Raw genomic sequence first — 16,602 nt, forward strand, 5'->3', positions numbered from 1 at the left:
CCGCCCTCCGTATGAACAGTAGCTGGCACTGAGCGGCACGTCTCAGTCTGGCATCGCCAAGTTAAGGTTTTCAGTGGTTCATTCCAAAGACAGTCAAGGCAAAGTGTGCCCGACGCACGGTCACTGGAGCCCTGCTGGTAACAGAACGAGCGGACTCTCCTGTTCTCCTTCTGAACCGGCTCTGCGGTGCACACTCCCAGGACTCCAGGGGCCAGGCCTTTGGCACACACCCCTGGTGCACTCCGGCTCCTTCCTGAAAACCTTTCATTATGGCTCCCTTCGTTTGCAGGCCCTTCTGAGGTAGATTTCCAAACTACGTGATTGGAAAAGCGAGCCACCCGCTCATAACTTGTGTGCGCTGTTATTAAAGTCATGTCTACTCTTAAATGTTTTCTCAAAGGCACACCTGTTAATCTGTCCCTTCTCCTGAGACGGCTCGTGGGTGTCAGGCCTGCAGAGGGAGAGATGGTGCTCCAGCTGCTGAGGGAAGGGGAGGAGGCAGTGCAGAGCCCTGGCCCTGGCACACAGACATGCTCATGAGCTGTTTATGGGAGGGAGGGAGGAAAGCCTTGAGTCCAGTGTCTGTGCTGCCCAGGAACCCTCTCCGACCTCTGGGGCAGGCGGTCATCCTGATTGGCTGCTTGAACGCCCCTGGTGTCGGGGCCTACCAGCTCTGGCCAGCCCGCTCCGTCTCTGCGGGGTCCTCCCTCGTTCAGCTGGGCCCCGTCTTTCTGCACGTTCATGCAGCCATTTAGGGGTACAGATGCGATCCATCAGCCAGCATGTGCCAGCTGCCTAGCCAGTAGTTCTCTCTTGCCCGCAGAAGTGGGATGAGGGGCTTCTGCTGACTCCATGTTGAAATCCTGAAAGGCTCATGTCCGCTCGCTCTACCACCTTGTTCCCTCCTTACCCGGCCGCAAAGCACACCTTTTTGGTCCTCATGCTTCTGCTAGTAGGAACTTCAGAGAAACACTCACCGGTGTTCAGAGGTGATCCATCCACAGGGGTGAGCACCGCCGCTTCTTCAAAATCATTCTCAGGAAAAGGGGCTGGGGGATGGATCTCCTGCATGTCCAAAACCAAAGCAGAGGTTAAATGATGCAACATCCTTATCATGGAGGGATGGTGTAGAAAAAATGATGATTCGGAGAAAAAAGTGTGCGTGGATGCTAAGTGGCAACCAGAATGTGCAATGTGATCGCGTTAAAACAAAAATAATATGCAAAGGTCTGGGAAGGTACCTGCCAAGGTGTTTACAGTGCTTTGCGCCAGCCTTTCCTGCCCTTTTCTTTTTTCTTTCTTTGCAGTGTCTCATTTTGCTATGTTGGCAAGTGTTGCTTTTAGAGTAAGAAAAAGTTTAGACCCTGGGTTCATTTGGCGTGCCCTTGGCTCCCGCTGGCCCCTGTGATTGCATTGTCCTTTCTGAGAGCTCCTGATTCAGAACGGGCTACTGGAGTATTCTCAAAAACTCCAGAGAATTTCTAAATTCTACTGGAAATCACTTGCGGGCCACAGGTGAATTATCTTCCTCTGGTCCCCTTTTGAGAATGTGCTGGATTTTTTTCTATTGTTCAGTCCCTGGAATCTCCTGCCAGCCAACATTCCCCCAGAGCCCACAGACTGTGAATCTGACCGCATCTGGCCTGTTCCGCAGGTGGTACAGAAGGGACTGAGCAGGAGATTCTGGGGGGTTGGGCCATCTCCCCACATCCCCTGGCTTCTCTACTCGTTAGGGCCTGAGGAGGGTTTTCCTGGAAAGAAGAGGTAGAAATGAAATGGTGGGGGCTTGGTTTGGCCCACTTGACTATCTGCGTATGTGAGAGCCGGCAAAACACTTTTGTTTCATTCTTACGTTTGACAAACGGCAGCTCATGGACTCAGGCTCTCCTGGTGACATTCTAACTGGTGTGTTCCCCTCAGTTAGGTGCCTCTAAGACCCTCCCTCTGGAGAGAGCTCCCCTCAGGGCCACGTTGATTTCCGAGATTCCATCCCAGATCCCTACTCCTGAGCTTCCTCTTTCTGCCTCTCTGTGCCGGTTTTCTTTTTGGTATTTTCTCGTTCCTGGCAAGTCTTCTGCTTTAGTCCTGAATGATAGCCTCTGACCCTTTCTTTTCCTCCTTACAATTGTTGTAGATGTCTAGATGTCTGCTTTATTTGTATTCCACCTGTTCCAGACAGATAGCAGCCAGCTCCAAAAATACATGTAACCAAATCAAAGTGGAAGCGAAAATGTAAAAGTGAACAAAAATACAGGCCGGGAAAGGGGGGGGTACAGCTGTGGGTGAGATTTTTCACAAAGAGGATTCTGGGTTTGGCTCTAAATCAGGACAAGCTTAGTATGGATATGAATAAAAACAAGCTGGTTGCTTGGGAAGAACCTAACTATTCCTTTTACGGAATTCTTCCTCACAAAGCGCGCCTTGTACAATGCTGCCTGTGGACGGCAGAACAGCCGCTATTCAGGGAGCTTGAGGAGGAAAGCCGGGGTGCCCCTGTGCTGGGGAATCTGCTCGTGTTGAAGCCTCTCACACGTTTGGTGGTTGAACGCGATGTTTCTGAAATGTTCTTGTGTTGGGTATCGTGTGTTAGGGACTGGAGACATGGGGGGGGGGGTGTCAGGAATGAGGAGCCCCCTGACCTCCTGTCCAGCCTGGGGAATGCCCCAGTGCCAGAGGCTCCTCGTAAGCAAGCAGCTCTGCCACGACGTGCCCAGGCTCACTTTTTCAAACCAGCGAATGTCTGCTCTCTGTCTTAGGACGGTTTTACTTAATGAACAGGAGGCAGTCGGTATGGGAAATCACGCTGTGCTACCCTTTTGTTATCAACCGATTTATATCTCCAAATGCAGATTTTTTTCCAAAGAACTTGTTTGTCTCCGTTTTGGGGGGAAAAATCATATTGTAGTGTAAAATCGTAAAGTTCAGCAAATGCAGATAGGAACTGGCATGTGAGAAAGCCCAAAATTTCAACCAGTCCATGAATTCAGGGTAAGTCACGATGCAGAAATACCCAGAAGCTTCACAGTTATGGGGAGCTGAGGGGCCCAGCTTCTCTTTCCTTTAGTACGTAGGCAGTGGGGCTTGCTGCCCTCTTCATTTATCCTTCAGCCCGGGGCTGGCCATATGGTTGATTGCTCACACCATCACTTTTGAGGGTAAAAGGGGTACCCTGTTGAACATGGACAACGTGTAACCTGGAACTGTCCCAGCAGCCTGGGGCGCAGTGGGGGGCCCTCACTCCACCTTTAGTGTTCTCGGTCTTTTCATTTTTTTTCCAGTATTCTTTCTGATTGCTGGAAAAGCCCTCGTACTGCCCTCCACAGTCATGTCCTCTTTAAACCCAGTCCCCTTTCAAGATGTTGGGCCAGGAAGCCTGGGAGCATGGACAGGCCTGAGTCCATTGACTCGTCGCCTTGACTCACAAGACTTGCACAGAGCAGAGGAGGAGGATTTCATCTAAAACAAGAAGCGTGTATGAGCTGTGTAACTGTGACATCAGACCGGGAAGGCACAAAGCAATTAAAAATAATTAATGATTTCTGAATATCAGCCTTCTCCATGCAGTTTTAATCTAGTTCTCATTTAAATTGGAAGATGGACATTTAATTATCAGTATTATGAAATTCATGATTTATATATTTCATCCAATTGGATAAAATTTCTGCCACCAGCTCTTCATCTTCTTACAAAAAAAAATCTGTATGTTTTACAGTGTGATCATTTAAAAACTCCTCCGCTGCACATCAAACAATTATATACATATTTTCCTTTCGTTTGTAGTGGTTACATTACTTCTGTCTTTGAATTGGGGGGGGGAATCTCACCTGGAAAATTGAATGTAAACCTAATACTTTAACGACCGCAAAGATGGCCAGGTTGGGAAATGAAGGCTCAAAGACCAAAACAATAGCAGTGCTTTGAGAAAGACCAGTTGGTTTGTTTTTTTCCCCTCTGTGAGATGTTCTAACCAATAGAACATCCCAGTGTTGATGGTACTCTGCAGGATTTGTGCCCACGTCTCCCACATGCGTGCCCACGGTCTCCTCTTTCCCCGTGTATGGGTGCGTGTCAGCCGTGCGTGGGTTAAGGGCCGATGTGTCAATCACCACAAATGAGGGGACTGTCTTCCAGTGGAAGCCCCCACCTAAAAACGCCAGGCAACCTTCGTGTCCCCAGGCCTCCCCCGTGGCCTTTGTCTCTCATGGGCATACTCGCGTGCCTTATGCGGCCTTGTGTTCAGAACCTCGCTTTCCTTCATCCTCCACTGAGGATTTTCAGAACCTCCAAGGACTGGTTGGAGAAGGTGGGGCCGGGGGTGCAGGGTTGGGGAGAACATGGAGGGGAGGGTGGCCAGGATCCAGGAGAGAAAAATCCCTTTGACGCAGCCATAGAGACTAACAGATGGGGGAGATTCCTGAATGAAGCGGAAAAAAAATATAATAATGGTGCTCAAATCAAGGAGGAAATAAGTCATTTTAAAGGCAAATAAATTTTTATCATCACCCCTAACAGCCAAGCGTCCCTTGTCTATCCATCTATTCTTTCCCTGACTGACAACAAAATCGAGCACAAAGAAAAATATAATAAGAAAAAGAAGAAATGAATGGGAGCGGATGGGGAATTGATCGCATAGTGTATTTGTATATCCTGATGTAGAAGGTGCGGTTGACAGGTGGCCAGGTTTGCTCTGTACACAACCATGTGTGTGCTGTCAGGCGCACGCACGCTGCCTTGTTTCGATTGATGAATTGCCTGCTTTCTTGATTAAACCTTCCGTCACTTAAGAAACAAAAAGCCTGTGTTTAGATGGCAGAGTGGGACATGTCAAAAAAATCTGCCTCCTTTACCTTTGTGCAGATGTTGGGCACAGACTGTAACATGTATTATTAAAATGAATGTGGCATTTACTGTGCATTATTCCTTTCCTGGGAGAAAGGACTATAAATTATATGCTAATAATAAGCTTTAACCCTTTCGAAATGCAAAAGATTTAAGAGTGCAAATATCCATGTAGGCCTGGCTAATTGGATGTGCTCTTATACATCCACCGTGATGGCTGTGTCACCAGAGTTAATGAACAGCGTGTGCGGGCAAACACACAGGGCGCTTGGGGAGCTCTCGCCTCCTGGAGGTGCTCCGCTCTGCAGGTGCCTCCTCTAGGATTTCACAGAGAGAGCGAGAGACCCCGAAACCCCTCAGCTGGGCTCGGGATCATCTTACTTGGGATTAAGGACGGATCTACAGCCATGGCGAGTGGCCCCGGCCAGTCTCCTAGAGCTGAGCATCGCGGGTGGTCCTCTTCTGACTTTGCTGCGTCCCCGCGTGGGGCTGGCCGGGCTCAGGCCTGACAGAACCAGGCATTGGTGCCTCACACTTACGTGTTTCTCGTCCTTGACCTGGCTCATCTATCCTCAGTCCAGTTGCCCAGGTCACAGACTCCCCTCCCCAAAGTAGAACTCTGCAGAGCAGGCCTTCGTGCCTGCCCCATTCCACTGTGTGCATTCACACCTCGCTTGCCCGGCATGGAGGCTGTCGGGTACCCAGCCTCTACTTTGCCAGTGCCTTGTCTCTGCTTCTCTTCCCCTGTGCCCCCCAGCCTGTGCTGCTCCTGGGTCCCTCAGCTTTGTCTCTCTGTGCATTTGTCCCTGCCAGAGTGACCTACCTTCTCTGTGGACCCGTCTTTGAAGGCCTGTCCCCAAACTGCCTCTTCTGCTAAGCTTTTCTGATTCTCTTCCATCTGGGACTGCTCCCTTCCTGGTTTGTTGTTTACTCCTAGACTGTTTTTGCGTTGGAGAGATTTCACCTGTGAGCACTTGGAGGCAGTAAAGTGAGAAAGGAGGCTGCCTTCCATCTTTTTTTTTTTTAATTTTTATTTTTGAGAGAGACAGCATGAGCAGAGGAGGGGCAGAGAGAGAGAGAGAGAGACACAGTATCTGAAGCAGGCTCCCAAGCTGTCAGCACAGAGCCCAACATGGGGCTTGAACCCATGAACCGTGAGATCATGACCTGAGCCAAAGTCGGATGCTTAACTGACTGAGCCACCCAGGCACCCCATGCCTTCCATCCTTTTTGAATCAAGGAGATTATAATTAAACTACGGCAAAAAAAAAAAAAAAAAAGTGGTTAACTCCTCTCTTCATTTAGCAGACACTGAGAGCTTCTGTGTGCCCAGCCCCGTGTTCCCTCCCAAGGACAACAGAAGCCCATGGAAGGAGGTTCGGCATGTCACTGGGGGGACACTTGGAGTCAGAAGCACATGTGGCCATCACACGGAGCCACTGCGAACGGCCACACAGGTTGCACCCCCTGCAGCACATGTGAATGGTTCCCCACCAGGGCTGTGCCAGAGCATGGGCATAACACTGCGTTACCTTGGCCAGTACTCCATGCTAGGTGTTCATACCTGTGAAATGATTCCGTAACGACTGCTGCCTTCCCAGCGTTGGTGTGAGGACCCGGGGCATGGAAGAACATTTTGTAAATCAGGAAGCAGTACAGGACTGTCCCTTCTCTCCATACTCCCCTGCCCTGCAGGGCTGCAATCAGAACAGGAGCCAAAGATTTGTTGAGAATGATCACTCGGGACACACTGGCTCTTGCCCAGCCCGGTCTTTCATCGTCTGTCTTTCATCATCACCGCTCTGTGATTTTATACGTAAGATCGCTTCTTAGTAATCAGAGTGCTCAGAGAAAATCTCTTCGTCAATCCAAACAAAGTTGCAGTAAAGGCTCCCAGGCATGGCTCTGCTGGGCTCCCCCTGGAAGCTGACACGTTTGTCATGCAACGTCACTTAGAAGTGGCCTGTTTTCTGTGGCTGGCAGCCCACGAGCCCTTTCTCAGGAGGGTGATGGAATGATGGCTTGGGGCAGGAAGCAGAGAACTGGCTGGCAGGGTGAGCCAGCAACTTCTATAAAATCGTCCAGCGTGCCTTTGGTAGTTTTTGTTTGTTTGTTGGAGGAAAAAGTATGTGGGGTGGCGGGGGCACCGAGGGGGCTGCTTTCTCTCAGGCTTTCCTTTCTGCCTTTCCTGTGCTCCGTGAGCAGAAGAAAGTTAAAGACTTTTTCTAGTTTCGTCATTGTGAAAAAAATTTTTAAATTATTAGGTGACAGATACTCCGGTGCTCTTGAAGGGCTGCCCCTCTCCCCCCGCTTCCCATTGTGCTTTCATTCTCTCTTTGGTTTTTAAGCAAGGCTGAGTTCAGGCAGGCATTGGTTTAATGGCCCACAACCCCTGCTTAACCCCAAGGCCAAAGCAGCCACGGGGCGGCGGGAAGAACCAGGGCAGGAGCCGGAAGAGCCAAGTTCGGGCCCTGATCTCCCACTGACTAGCCCCGAAATGGCAGGCGGAGCACCTAGCCTTCCTGGATCCAAAGTCCCAAACCTCCGTCTCCGTCATTGCAACAACAGCATCCATAATTGAAACAGAGCCATCTCGCAGCTCATGTTTCCCAGAAGCTTCCTGTGCCTCTGATGTGGTCTCGTATCGGAGGTGGCAGCGATCGTCCCCACCCTCCGAGGGCCGAGGACACCGTGGGAAGGAGCCTTGTGGGGTTTACAGATTTGGTGCCCACGATGTCACCGGCAAGAATGTGTAGCTGTTGTCCCAGACTTCACGGGCTTTCCCTCCAAACACTGCCTTGACTGTGGAGCCCCCGAATGCAAGAACAACTGGAGAAACCCCAGCTTTCTGACACCTCTCTCCCTGTGTGTCCCTCTCCCGTGTCTAGTTGTCAAGCAGGAAGGTGCCTCCCTTTCCCCGTCGTACATCCCCTCCTGGCATCACCGTGCCTGGGAACCCGCGGCAGGGTCCCTTCTGAAGGCCTGGTCCCAGAAATGCGAGAAAACCGAGGGAGCACACTAATCCCCTCTCTTCATCTGCCCTTGGCATCTCTTCAGAGGTTTGCTCTGGGGCAGGTGAAGTAGCCTGGCTGAGCCAACACGCAGCCCTGCCGCAGGCCGGCTGATCCCAGAGCAGCCTTTCCTTTTCTAGCTCTGTCTGCCTCACGGTAATAGACTGTCGGCCGAGAGGGGGAAATGCCGTAATTAAGGCAACTTCTTTAATTTAAACACATTTAGGGAGCTGAAGTTGTTTTTGCTTTTATTAAAATGGATTATATTAATTTATTTTAATACCTAACCCTCCGCCAGCACTTAGCATGTACAAGACTCTGTAGTAAGCACCCTGCACACGTTCCGTCATGTCATCCCAACAAATCCTTACCAGAAAAACCTTGCAAAAAACCTTTAGGGCTTCTACCGTTACTATTATCTCTTTTATTTTATTAATGCTTTTTAAAAGTTTATTTATGAGCACAAGCCGGGTAGAGGTGTAGAGAGAGAGGGAGGCAGAGAATCCGAAGCAGGCTCCAGGCTATGAGCCATCAGCACAGAGCCCCATGCAGGGCTCGAACCCATGAACTGTGAGAGCTTGACCCGAGCCGAAGTTGGATGCTCAACCGACTGAGCCACCCGGGCGCCCCTATTGTCTCTGTTTTGTAGGCACGGCACAGCTGCCAGTGTTGCTGATGAGCTCCCATGCTCGAACACATCTCTCTTGTAAACAGATTTGTCTTATCTTCATAAATATTTTTATTTTACAGATGGGGGAAACATGAGGTTTTGAGAATTACTATAGTTATACTGCTAGTAAGGGGCAGGGCTGAGATTCAAACCCAGGTCTCTGATCCAGCCGCTAAGCTCCAAGTCCCTGTGCCAGAGAGGCTGCTCCATGATGCCTGTGACCCTTTGCCTCCCAGCGCCAAACTGAGGTTGACGGCAGCACCCACCCCTAGAGTGAAGCAAGCTGGGACACACTTGGAATAGGCGGTCTCAGCATTGTTTAAATCTCAGATGATTCCCTGGACTGTCCTCTCTGGAACCTCATCAGAGTGAGGCCCTTGACACGGGGCGGATGACCCCTCCTGAGTCCACAAGGCATCTTGAACGGTGGGTGTGGCCTCCATTGGCTGTTGCTGGACAAAACAGTGAAGGGATGAGGTGCAGCCCTCTCGCTTCGGCTAAGCAGCCTGAGGCAAGGAGCTTAACTTTTTTGTGCCTCGATTTCCTAATCTGTTAAATGGGGATGACTGTGGTTTGTGGTGAGGCTTAGAACCACAGCTCGTGCACAGAAAGTCTCCGTAGATGCGTTGCTGTGGTTGTAAGTATCCCATTGCCCCTCCTTCCCACTGCTTCTCCGGTCTGTCCCAACCAGGAAAGGGAATATTCCAGGAACCTCCTCCCCCATCAGTAGGTGGCACTGCCACTGCTCTTGCTGTTGGTGACCTTTGGGGACCTCTGGGGACCTGGATACCCCCTTGCCATGGTCTTCTCTTAGCCCTGTGGTGAGAGTGGGCGGCCCAGACCCACCCCTTCACTTAATTGGGACGGAGCCTTAGCAGTTCTTCCCTCCTGCCCCAGGGGTCCTGGACTGTCCCCACGATGGGACATTTGTTTGAACTGACAGTCACCTTAGCACTGCCCCTGGTTTGTAGCTTCCTTCTCTGGATGGGAGCTCCTAGGATGTGCCCAAGCCCGAGGTGACTGACCCCGTGCGTCTCTGTCGGCGCCCAGCCCACGTTCCCCTCCTGCCCTGGTCCGGCTCCCCAAGTTCTGCCGTGGCCACCAAGCACCAAGCTTCAACCTTGCTGACTTACGACAGCAGTCACGGGGTCACACTCCAGGTTGAACGCATTTAAACTCCTGACAGCTTCATGAGTGAAGTCGGGGGCATTTGACAGAACCTGGGAAGAAGTTGGACAGCCACGGAGGATTCCGGGGTGAGGTCAGAAGTTACCCTTCATCACACTATATGAGCATCATTACTTTTGTGGCAGAACAAGTGCATTCACTTGCTCACATTAGGACGAAAGAAATTCTGATCTTTTTTAGAACAACAAAGCCACCTTTCCTGTGGACAGAATACCTGAGTCCATTCATTGTGGTGCATTTGGGGTTTTGTGTCCTGAATATTTCCCCCTCTTTTTATTAATGGCCAATGGTAGTCTTGACCTGTTTATTTAAAGAAAAAAAAAAAATTCTCTGTGCTCCAGTCTATATTTCGATGGAATATATTTGTCACATCTCCCAGAGAAAGAGGCTCCTTATTTCCCAGATTTGTCTTTCGATTGCCTGAGACCATGAGTGATGCGAAAGTCTAATTCAAGGCTGAGATCCTTTGTCAGAGAGAGGTTTCTCACGCCTGACTTGTTTTATAGCGTGAACGATCTCCTGATCCACTGGCCAGACAATATCCATAATTTTGAATGAGAGAGTAATGCTTACCTCGTCGGCCTTAAGCATTGCTTCTGGTGACACACTTAGAGGTGCTTAATCGCTTGCTACCTAGAGGCAGTAAACGCACCCATCTTGATGTTCCGTTACCCTGCGTGTTTACCTTAAGTGCACCCTGCGCTAACAAAACGCCCACGTCACCCCTGCTGGAAGGTCCTTTGGCTCATGAATCACAGAGTCCTCCTTCACCCTTATTCTGCCAAAGTTGGGTGTGCCTTTTGTAGGCGTAAATGGGTAACTTCTTTGGTCAGAAGCCTCTTGGCTCTTTATGCTTCTTGTAAAACTTTGGCCGTCTGATTGGTTTCCCAGTTCTAAGAGAGTTGATCTGTCTTTGGTCGTAACATCTCGTTCAGTGCTGAGTTCTCTGCTGGAGTTCAGGGTCCCTTCTGGAATGCTGACACAATGATGCCCCTCATTCACTGGGATGGGTCTAACGCCCAGCCCAGGGCCCTGGGGCCAGGAAGCTCTCAGTGATACTTGTTGTTTGAGCTGTTCTCGAGATTCACCCTTTCCAGAAGCGTGACTTTGGACAGTTTATGTGACATTTCAGTTCATTTTCTGTAATTTTGAGGATCAGAGATAATGTACATGAAGTAAGTACCTACTGAATTTGTGCCCAGAAATTGTAGCAGGTATGACTGTCACAAACACTGTTATTCCAGCGAAGTGCTGCTCATTATTCTGGAAGCACTGGGCTTACCCTGCAGTGTGACATCCCCTCCCCCATAAAAATGCGGTTGTGGGAGGGAACAGCTGCTTCACTAAGGAAGAACCAGAAGGGAACTCATACCTTCAGGGACCCTGCCAAATACAGGGGACTTTTCGGCGTAACATAAAGCAAACCCTCCATGCTAGCCCTAAAATCAGTCGTTGCTTGAGATGTTAGTTTGCTGCAGGGTAAACAGTTTTGTTTTTTTTTAATGTTTTATTTATTTCTGAGAGAGGGAGAGAGACGGAGCATGAACAGGGGAGGGGCAGAGAGAGAGAGGGAAACAAAGAATGCGAAGCAGGCTCCAGGCTCTGAGCTAGCTGTCAGCACAGAGCCCAACGCGGGGCTCGAATCCACAAACCGTGAGATCATGACCTGAGCCAAAGTCGGACGCTTAACCGAGTGAGGCGCCAGGCGCCCCTACTGGGTAAACAGTTTTAAAGGAAACTTCTCACCATTGAAATCAGCCTCTGATCCTCCCTATCCCTTCTCACCCAGTTAGCTCAGATTGAGAAAGGATCATATCTGTGTTCAGCCCTTGAAACGGTTTGACTTTGTCTTTGCCATTTGGTTTGTGGCTTTCTTTCCTGCCCCTCCTATCCCAGGACCCTGTAGGGAAAAAGGGCCCCAGAATCCTTACACAGCTGTGAGCCAGGGCTTGGTTTAAAGGTACATAAGAGTCCTACCACCCACCGAGCTCATCTCGAAGTCCCCTGCTCCAAAGCGCACTGCCAGGCCACAGGCCCCCAGGCTCTAAGTCACTATAGCCTGGCGACACAGCCACACCAGGCATCCAGGGCACCCTCGCCCTGTGTTTGAGAGAAGATCAGACAACTTTCCTTGATGTCCCCATCTTATGCGAGGACACCAGGCCTATCTATCGATGGTGAGGAACTGTTCCTTTCTTCAGGCTACATTTTTTTTAAAAAAGATATTGTACCTTTTATTTGGATTTAATGAGGACAGACATTTTAATCAGAGGTTAGTCATTTATTTTTGCAAACTATTGTTTTGATTCATCATTTTTGCAGATAATTAAATGGTTCAGTTGGCGCAGTGTGTCTACTTTATTAAAACAGGTAATTTTGAGAAAAAAAAAAGAGATGCTATTTTTTGGATCACTGCACAAGAATTGCTTCTATCTTCATCTTTGAGCATAGTTTCTCATTGCTTTGCCAGAAGGCTCTCCTGTTCAAGCATTTGGTGTCCCCTCGGGTCTGGAGGGGCTTGCCCTGGGATGACTGGGGTGTTAGCCACTGCGCCCTTTGAAACGGGAGAGGAAGAGTCAGGTCTGCACTGTTCCCTTTTAGAAAGACTCTGGGGTTTTAATTGGATTGGGGGAAAGAGCCTACAAGTTATGAACTTGCCAGAGCTGCCTCCCTTATACTGAAAACAGATTAACTGTAGCCCTCACAGGGGGTGGAGTTTAAAAGTCAATTACTGCTTGTCCTATTCTAATTTACACACCTAAGATCTGAAAAAGTCTGTCACTTAGTGTGAAACTGAAAAGGTTAACGTTACTAGTTTGAGTATACCTGTGTCTTTTCATGTGTAAATGCTTTAGCTACACATATTTGTATGTATGCAACTTGTAGCTGCAAAGCTATAACATAACTCCATCTGTGAGCGAGACTCCTTATGAAGAGTAACCTTTAAAAGTTAGTTCCCTTAAATCCATAATGGCTTAGACTGCCGTCCTTTGTCTTGCAGTACAATCCACTTGTAGGTACCGTGGCCGGCCCCTGCGGAGCCTGAGGACCGCTCCGCTCCGGGGTCGCGAACCAGTAAGGGAATGGCCCTTCGGGGGTCAATTTTTCCAAAACAAATTGCTCATGACATTTGCTTTCTTTGATTTTTTCCGTGTTTGTGTCCTGCATCCGTTAATTCACTCATTAAAAGGATTTATTTTAGGTGGACCAATTAAAACTTTGGAAGCTAATTTTTTGCTGAGCAGCGCAGACCTCTGAAAAACACAATTTATAACACGGCTTCTGCCCTTTTCCAGCGAGAGCTGTCTGATAGAGCCGCAGCCTCTGGTGCTCCAGGAAGTGCAGAACCACTGTTCTTTGTCCTCCCCTCGGGGCGAAGCCGCCGCGTGGGTGGGTTTCTCCCAGCCTCCATTGTTTTAAGGTGAACAGCCAAGTCTGGAAAAGTCCAGCCCAGGAGTGGCACCCGCCGCATTTGTTTGCTCGCATCAACCCCGTAGTTTAATTTTTTTTAATAGGAAGCTGCTGTGTAGTTTGGATATTTAAACAGTTATTAACCGAATGACAATTAACAGATTGCATAGACAGATTTTCTTTTGAAAACCTCTGAAATTGAGTACAGTTTGCAAAACTATCACGGCATAGTAATGACAATGAATTTTGATTTCCCGGAACTGATATTAGACTCCTTATTAAACTATGTGCATCTGCTTTTAATTTACTCCAAATAATTGGAAAATGCAATGAAGCTTTCCAATTAAAGCACGGCTTTATGCTGTTTAATAATACCCCCATAATATTATAGCTTATGAAGTGACAGGTGAGTTGGTGTATGAATAAAACATAAAGGCAGCAATAAGGGACAGAAAACCGGAGACAGTTGTGGGGATTTTAAATGCTGGATGTAATTTGCATATATTAATCTCTTCTTTTCAGCCTTATCAGGCGTTCTTCAGTATTTGAAGTTAAAATAGCGTTGACAGGCGGGAGTGCGCTTAGTTTTTTCAAGGATTTATTACTTGTATAATTTCTGATCTTTAATAAGCAGATATGACTGATCCTCATAGTTCTATAGAAATCGGTTAATTGTTCCAGATGGCGTGTACTGATTATGCAAAATTACTTTTCACACCATTTTTTTTGTGATGGAGTTTGGAGTAAAATTAAATTTTTTATAGCCTTCTTATCATGCTGTTTTACAGTGGTTTTTCCACAGAAGTTGAATTTAATCTACTATATTACATTGACCAGCACAGTTATTCTAATGTAGCATTTTGTGATTTGACAAAGAATAATAGAACACATTGCTCATTGTTCATTACTGTGTCCCTAATAAAAAGGAGCTCCTGTGTATAGAACATAGCTGTTATTTATGAAGAATGCCTAATTCATACAGTTAAAAATGCAAAATTGTACTATGAAGTAGTTCCTTTTGGGGAGAGGATATCTGAGAGAAGCAAATGGCCATAGGCATGCCGCTACAGATTTTACATGCTGAAGGAGGGGTCCTCTTTAATGAGCAGACTCTTTAAATCGTGCTACTTGCTTTTTCTTTGAAGGGGGGAAAAAGGGCCAGATAATCTCATTCTATTAAGAGAGGTGTCATCAGTTGACTTGTCTTGATTTACATAATCCCAGAAGCCTTTCATAATTGAATAGCATTTATAAAAGGTGGTTACACTTTGGTGTAAAGTATCAAAAAAAAAAAAAAAAGTCCAAAAAGCCTCAATGATAATTCGTCTCTCTAACATTTCCCAAAGTGTTGATTTTCACAAAGCATCTTGTGCCGGTGTCAGATCGGAGCCCAAGTCACAAGTCTGCTACCAGGTGACGTTGATCTGGGCTTATCTGTGTCCGGGCTCTCAGATGACATTCTCTGTAAAGTTCAGCTGGTGGTAAGATATGAAGGACTGAGCAGATTTACTCCAGAATGAGATTGTGGGGCTGTTATCTCGGTGCAGGGGCAGATACAGTGTCCAAGGGGGTGCGAGGAGATGGATTTTCCCGTTGCACCAAAAAATCCTGCCTGGGTGTGTGGTATTTTATATATAGCAGATCCAGGACAATATGTATATAATCTGAAATTTAACTTGTTTTCAAAACACATCTCTGCATATTATTAAGTCTTATCGGGACTTTTGTAGACACAGAATATAGATTTCTGTTCTATAGTCACATCCCATGTGCAGACACACTGACCCAGACCTTTCTGTGGCTGGCTCGGCTACTTGCTCCAGGTAGGACAGTCCTGCTCATCACCCACATCGGCCGCCCACAGGCCTTGAGAACTCTTCCTTGCTTGAACTTGACTTGAGGTGGATTTGGGTCTGTTTAAAGAGTTCCATTCCCTTAGCCCCCCGGGGTGTCAAACTTTTTTTTTTTTTTAATATTCTTCCACATCAACACTGATTGCTCTCCACAGAGGGGCGCCTGGAGTGGAAGCAGGACCTCACTAATACCTCCATGAAACAGACAGACATAAGGTCGTGAACCTCAGAACTCAGAGGGTGGCTGTCCGTCTGGGTCTGTTGGTGCTGAGGCATACAGGACAGCGGTCACTCTCTGGGAGTGTGAGATCTGCCCCCACCAGTCCAGAAAAAGATTCAGTTGGAGACCCAGATGTTACCGCCACCAATATCCTATAGATTTCACTGTGTCCACCTACTCCTTCCTGGCCTTCAGAACACCTTTGATTAAATCCTATTTTGGGGGCGCCTGGGTGGCTTAGTCAGTTGAGCGTCCGACTTTTGCTTAGGTCATGATCTCGAGGTTCGTGGGTTCGGGCCCCGCGTCGGGCTCTGTGCTGACTGCCAGCTCAGAGCCTGGAGCCTATTTCAGAGTCTGTGTCTCCCTCTCTCTCTAGCCCTCCCCTGCTCACGCTGTCTCTCTCTCTCTCTCTCTCTCTCTCTCTCTCTCTCTCTCCTAGAAATAAATAAAAATACTTTTAAAAAATAAATAAATAAAATAAATCCTATTTTGTATCTAGTCCAGTCTTGAAGGAATATATTCTATATATTTGGCTACCTATAGTTCGAGGATGACTAGTTAAACCAAACATAAGTGTGTTCCAGAGCCCAGAGCACTTCAGAAAGGCAGTACTAATGTATTCACTTGACCTCCTAAAGTACTTCCCAAACTTGAAACCTTTCACATACCCTCTTTGGTAAACTCAAAATATATTTTTGTGAGAATGAAAATTATATGAAAAAGAGAATGCATAAATCAGACATGATTAAAAATATTTGTTCTAATGCAGTAATAATTTGGTAGTAATGCTTTCATCAGTATAGCTTAAGGCTACATTAAGTGGACAGACTTTATATGGATTCTCTAATTTTAATCTTCAAAATGCTATCTAATGTCTCATTAAGACTTGCATATAATGTATCTTAAGTACAGTCATTAAATATAGTTTAGGGAGATTTATGTTCAGATATTGCTTAAAGATGTTTTAATAGGCCCATTTACTCTGATGATATTAATGAGCTCTTAATACAGACTAAGCTTCTAAAACTAGTGCTAAAGACTCCAGCCTGAACACAACAACTTGGAATTAGTGCCTGATTTGGACAGTTGCCCACAGGTCAGCCCTGCTTACATTCCAGGGTCGGCACAAGCCCCTCTGATGAGCCCTGAGTTCTGGAAAAGGGTCTGCTCTTCCTGCTTTGTTGTTCTGGCTTGTTGACCCCGGAGGACTCCCGTTTTTTTGCACGTCCAAATGCAGTCCTTTCCCCCAGAAACCATGCACAAGACATGTGCCACTTTGGCCAAATTGTACATCTCCAAGGTCATTGGAGCGGCGTGGACGCTCTTTGCGGTGTCGCTGGGGCACAGGACGGTTAAAGGAGGCCTTTGCCGTGCTTCCCATGTAAGCATCTGCCAAGTAAGGTGTGCGCA

General features: G+C 47.7%; 1 protein-coding gene across 4 annotated transcripts in view; it reads left to right on the top strand.

Annotated features, from left to right (window-relative positions):
* MVB12B (multivesicular body subunit 12B) overlaps positions 1-16,602 on the top strand; it is a 274,057-nt gene that overhangs the window by 193,892 nt on the left and 63,563 nt on the right. The window lies entirely within an intron of this gene.

This window comes from Crocuta crocuta, unplaced genomic scaffold, assembly GCF_008692635.1.
Source record: "Crocuta crocuta isolate KB4526 unplaced genomic scaffold, BGI_CrCroc_1.0 scaffold35, whole genome shotgun sequence".
Lineage (NCBI taxonomy): Eukaryota > Metazoa > Chordata > Mammalia > Carnivora > Hyaenidae > Crocuta > Crocuta crocuta.